Below are 6449 nucleotides of genomic sequence, written 5' to 3' on the forward strand. Positions count from 1 at the left end.
CTTGATGACATACTCCAAACTCGAGTATTTACAGACCATTCAGCTGGAATTTTGTTTAGCGCACTATGTCAAGCACACTATGAAACTACATACATACAATACACTGGCGGATACAGAAATTTCCATAGGCGGATCCCTGAACCCCATTTTCCGCCATTGCAAAACATGGGTGTTCTTTAGGGGATCGAACCCCTGAACCCCACCTGGTCCCCGGTGTATGCAGCGTTGGCGCTTCAGCACAAAACCAGGTCAAAAAACTTCAATGTAGTTCTTTTTCAGTCATTTTGTTAAAAGCAGAGCTATACACTGTATATTCCATAAAGGATCTGAGAAATTTTCAAAGGGGTATGCAGGGAATGTTACGGGCCTCTTAGTTTTCACCTTGGCTCCGCCATTGCAAAAGTAGTGAACTTCAGATGTGTTTTTAGTCATTTTCACGATTTGCCGCTCAATAGCCAAAAAATCTGACTCCAGCGATTTTACTTGCAGTGTTAACAATTTTGTCTATTTTAGATTTGAGATGAACTGAGAGAGTCCCGTACCAACAATGGAAGGAAAATTTTAAAATACTCTGAATAAATGCTACATAAAAAGATGACATCACAGATGGGTTAACATTGAAAGATCTCAGTTTACGCATGAGATGAAGACGTTGTTGACACTTTTTGTATAGGGCTTCAGTGTTAGAGTTCCAGTTCAGCTTAGAGTCAATGAAGGTTCCCAGATACTTATACTCCGACACTGTCTCAACAAATTCACCGTTGATTATCACTGGAAGCATTTCTGTGGGTTTACTCCGAAAGTCAATTATCAGTTCCTTTGTTTTTGTGACATTTAAGAGTAAGTGGTTTTCTGCACACCAAGTCGTAAAATGATTAATGTCCTCTTTATACAGTTCTTCAGAATCAGTGTCGTTCAGTTTGCTACTTATTTTACATAATTCGTGGTTATATGTCTAATCTAATCAAAACTGCGTAAATTATACAAATACGCAATCTCGGTGATGATTCATCCTCCTAACGGGAGAGAAATCTCACAAATTATTATAAATGACGTCAACCGGTAACGTGATCAACTTGACTGGGCTTCTGTCTACCAAAATGCGTAAAAGCGCTAAGGTTGTTGAGTGAACCAACAGTGGAGCTAGATCAACTTCAACTGCTGTAGCTGAGACGTGTTAATTATATACGTTAATTTGCTACAAATCATCGATATTTGTTGTCCCATCATTATCTTTATCACTGGCAGATCATAAGGAGGGGTAGTGTGGTTACCTTGTGTTCATGGTTTTTTTTGCTGTTTTGATTAACGCCGCACTCAGACATAGTCCAGCTATATGGCGCGGTATGTAAATATTCGAGCCTGGATCAGACAATCCAGTGATCAACAACATGAACATCGATCTACGAATTTGGGATACGTGTCAACCAAGTCAGCGAACCTGGCCACCCGATCCCGTGGGTAACGAAGACCAAACCTCACCGGATCTTCACGGGTCCTACTCTTCATTAACATCTCGGATCCGCCTCTGTTGTTAAATAACAACGTCGATGAATATATCTTTAACGATCGGTTATCTTAAAATCTGAGGGCAATTAAAACCTGTGTTCACGACGACAATGCACGAGAACGCTCCGTCTGGAAGTAAGATATGGTGATAGTGTGTTTATGAGCTCGTAGTAAATGGCATGACATGGTGAGGTGAGGTGAGGTGAAATTGGGTTTATCGTCGTGCTTGAGAATATTTCGCTCATATTACGACGTGCATGCGTGTGTATGTGTATGTGCGGCTGCTTGTACTAACCCAGACTGAAGCTGGTTTTAAAGTGCTAGCCCACTGAGATACCATGCCGCAGTGAAGCATGAATACCCCACTCAGACACATTATACTGACTCCGAGCCGACCAGTCCTTGTTGTACCCATTAATGCCGAGCGCCAGGCAGGGTCCAACAAGTACCATATTTTAACGTCTTTTGGTATGACGCGATCGGGGATCGAACCCGCGACCTTCCGCTCTCCGCATGACATGGTAGACATATGATAGCGCCGGTTGACGCTGTCATCTTTCAGCGTATCGAGAACCCGAGTTCGGTCCGAAAATAACCTTGGCAGCGACCGTCTTGACTCTCCTTCAAATTTGCCAAGCAAAAAATGCCGCCATCTTGAAGCTAAAGTTACGACAGAAATGTTTGATTTACGATAAGCGCTGGCCTCGCGAAAGGTTTTGTCATAACTTTACGAGATGTTTTCACGAAGATAGCTTTGTGGATCGCTTAATTTTTCCGTCACAAAGTTACGATAGGTTTACGATGTTCGTATCCCTACGAACACATTGTGGATCGGGCCCCAGTACCCTGAAATATTTCAAACGTTTGACATAACTTCAACCCAATTGAAATGCATACGTTGTATTTCCCAGAAGACAGTCAAATTAAGAGCAAACGTGAGTCATTGTGTGTGCTATGGCTAAGCAGCGTAAGGGAATAACGACGGAGCATGATACACCATGGGGTCTGTAAACGTCATAACCCCGGCCAAGCTAGTGGTTGATAGCATGAACATATATCCACCTCATCAATCATTGTTGAGACACTCCTCTATTATGATGTGTATTTTCTAATTGTATTCCGACATAAAATACAACGCGAAATAATTGAGTACAAAGCTTAAGTTCAGTCTAATTGGATCTACATCAGTCGTAGTCGCAGACAACCCAGAAAACCAGTCCGGTCCAACATGGGGTTGGATATAAGGGTTATATACCACATGCCCCCGTGTCTTTGCGAAGATTAAAGTTTTAAATTATATTTTTGAGATGACCCCCGACTCAAAATGCTTGACAGGACAATACGTCATGATGTATTGTACTGTGAAGCAATTCCAGTCGGAGGTCATCTCAAAAACATTTTTTAAATCTTTAATCCTCGCAGACACAAAGGCCTGTGCTATATATTATACTGGCTATATTTAACAAAGAATGTGTTCTGAGAACGTACATGGTTGTTATTCACAGTTGGCTAACCACACACAGAGAACGGAAATAGGTCATAATACAATTTGATCTCCTTTCCACCTCCGTTATGAAACATTCTATTTTAAATGCATGGTGTGTCTTTAATGTTGTAAATGTATCTCTTGTTTTTGTCTGTTGTCACGTTTTCTGTAAATCGGGACAGTTCCTACATGCCGAGAAGGAAATAACGAAATGACGTATTATTACTTCAGTAAGGATCATATTACAACAGTGTACGCCACAATCTGTAAATTCACTTCCTTGTTGCTACACTTGTCTCGCTGTTGACAAAAGCCTGATAAACGTTTACATATACTCAGGGAAACAAGTAAGGGAACACATGAAAGCACAGGTTTCTTCACAAGCTTTGTATCTCACTGTGGGTGAGAATCTCAGAAAAGAGGAACACTGCGGTGAAGTGGTATTCCCTTTTGTTCCCCTCAGTATTTAATAGACTGGTCCCCTGCCTTTCTTGCGCCCCCTTGTGCGGCCAGCTAGCTGAGCCATAGGAACAGGACAGGGGACCAGTTCAGTATGAATAATACTTCTTCGGGTGAACATATTAGAGCACCAGGAGCTCTACTTCACGGCGTGCTACGATATCGCTTGCTACTGAAACGTGCTGTCGCTGCGTTTAGCATGGCTTAAAATAATAATAATGATAAAAAGGAGAATTAGAATATGTATATTGCGCCTTTCCAGGCTTCATATCCTGCTCAAAGTGCACAATTTATAAGAATACTTAAAGCGCACAATCTGATTATTATTACCCCGGATAACCCAAACTAAGAGTGAGGCGCTAGATGGATAATAGCAGGGAGACTCTATAAGGTTATTGTTCAAAAACATCTTTCACATACACCTTTAATTTTTATGAGGGGAATATACCATCAGGTGAAAGTTTTTTGCAAGTAATAGTGATAGTTTTAATTTTTTTTTTTTTGTTAGTGTGTATTTGAGGTGTGTGAAAAATATGACATATCGCCGATCTGTTCTGATGCGCCATTGGTGCTTGTGATGCTTGAGTGTTATAGTTCTAAAACTTCTTTCTTTCTTGTTGATCTTAGTATTTGACAAAACTGGAAAGGTGTTTGCAAGGCTTGTGATAGTTCTAAACTTTCTGTTCTTGAGGGGTCTGTGACAGTGTCAGTTAACATTCTGTCAATGCCCATGCCATTCCACACATGCAATAAGATATCTGAATTAGTTACTAATGTAAACAAATGTCTCAAAGTAATTTTTTTTTAAAAAGGACAGCTGATGTTAACATGTGTTCTTCCAGGGATACTCAACAACCTTATAGAGTCTCCCTGGTTCTACCGATAGTTTTGCGTTCTTTAACATGTTTGGGGAGGGATGGTCGTGGTGTATCATTTATTCTTTCATTCATTCACATATGTTCTTTTTCTTTTGTTCTTTTTCTTAATTTCTTTCATTCATTCACATAAAATTCTTGCTCTTAATTCATTCATTCATTCATTGTAAAATTCAGACCTATACAATACACTGGCTGAAGTACTGTTAAACGCAGCCGAAGTTGCGCTGGGACCGAACCAAGTCACTGTGTGCGTTGGAGCATGACGAGGCACACGTTAATTAGTACAAATGGTAAAGAAAGCAAGCGAGTGACCTATCCCTGTTGTAGAGTATCCCTGATAATAGTCACATGTCTTATCCCACCGGGTACCCATTTTCTGCTGGGTGAACAAAGGCAGTTTTGAATAAACTCACTTGTCTAAGGTGAGACCACATGTATCACATATAAAATAGAATAATAAGTAGAATAAACAACTTAATAAGAATAATACAGTTCAGGATTAATGAGAAGATGACATGTATTCAAGTAAAAGAGGGAACATAGTTACATTCTCTTATATACTAACAGAAAATCCAAAAGAAATCCACATATTACAGAGTCTCCGACTAAATTTGTGTTTATTAAAAATGTTTAATATCAACAAAATAAGTAATTGTGTGAATTGTTTAAACGGTTTTTCGTTACACCCTTTAAATCAGTGCAGCGCAATCCCAGTCTGGGGAAACAAGCTGAAACCCATGCTTAGTTATCATTTCTGCCGTGTACGGGGTAACAGTAAGTATGCCATTACCCAATATTATATATGAAACCGACAGAGAAAATAATTCTTGCATAAATGTGTCCTCTATACATATCCTGTTTGCTGATGAGATCATTCGATAAAAGCACTGAATCCCGGCACGCTATCGAGACGCAGATACTCGTACCATATGTAATACAGTATTTACAACCACAAATACAACCTGTACAACCGAGAATATAGATTATTCCTACATTCAGGTTGGTTGGTTGTTGTTTAACGCCGCACTCAGTTGTATAAGGTAAGGGGTACAGATGAGAACGAGGGTGAGATAGTATGGGTTTTCGCCGCTTTTAGTAATATTCCAGCAACATTACGGCGGGGGACACCAGAAATGGGCTTCACACATTGTACCCATGTGGGGAATCGAAGCCGGGTCTACGGCGTGACGAGCGACGCTTTAACCACTGGGCTACCCCACCGCCCCCAAAATGCTCATGGATGTGACGACTGTACTAGTGCAGATGAATTACTTGATAGTAGTACCACAGATAATGAGATTCTGTGTGCAATTAATAGTTGGTAAATCCCCATGTTTAGATGGAATTCCCGTAGAAGTATTCAAAGAAGTTGAACGTCAAAAATTAACGTCACCTATATTTTAGTCATATAGTGAAGAGAAAGGTTTTATATACACAATAAATACAAGTTGTTAAATAACCAGTGAGTGAGTGAGTTTAGTTTTCCGCCGCACTCAGCAATATTCCAGCTATATGGCGGCGGTCTGTAAATAATCGAGTTGGACCAGACAATCCAGTGATCAACAACATGAGCATCGATCTACACAATCGTGATACTATGACATGTGTCAGCCAAGTTAGCGAGCCTGATCACCCGATTCCGTTAGTTGCCTCTTACGACAAGCATGGGTTAATGAAGACCAATTCTAAACTGGATCGTCATGGGTCCCGACATTCAGAAGTTCCGTGTTTATGCCATATATATGCTGGACTAAATCTTTAGTCATGTGAGTGTGGGTGAGTACGGTTTTACGTCGCTTCTAGCAATATCACAGCAATATCACGGCGGGTGACACCAGAAATGGGCTTCACACATGCGCTCTACCCATGTGGTGAATCGAACTCGGGTCTTCGGCATGACCACTAGGCCATCCCACCACCCCTTAAGTCATGTGTTTTAACTTCATCATTGCCTGGTGCATTAAATCATAATGCCATTCTGATATCAGCAGTAGCAAATGGCTTGTACGATATCTTAAAGTTAAAGGGGCGGTGGGGTAGTCTAGTGGTTAAAGCGTTCGCTCGTCACGCTGAAGATCGGGTTCGATTCCCCACATAGGGGCATTGTGTGAAGCCCA

This window comes from Haliotis rubra, unplaced genomic scaffold (assembly GCF_003918875.1).
Source record: "Haliotis rubra isolate DU_JTF1 unplaced genomic scaffold, ASM391887v1 Scf270, whole genome shotgun sequence".
NCBI classification, from domain to species: domain Eukaryota; kingdom Metazoa; phylum Mollusca; class Gastropoda; order Lepetellida; family Haliotidae; genus Haliotis; species Haliotis rubra.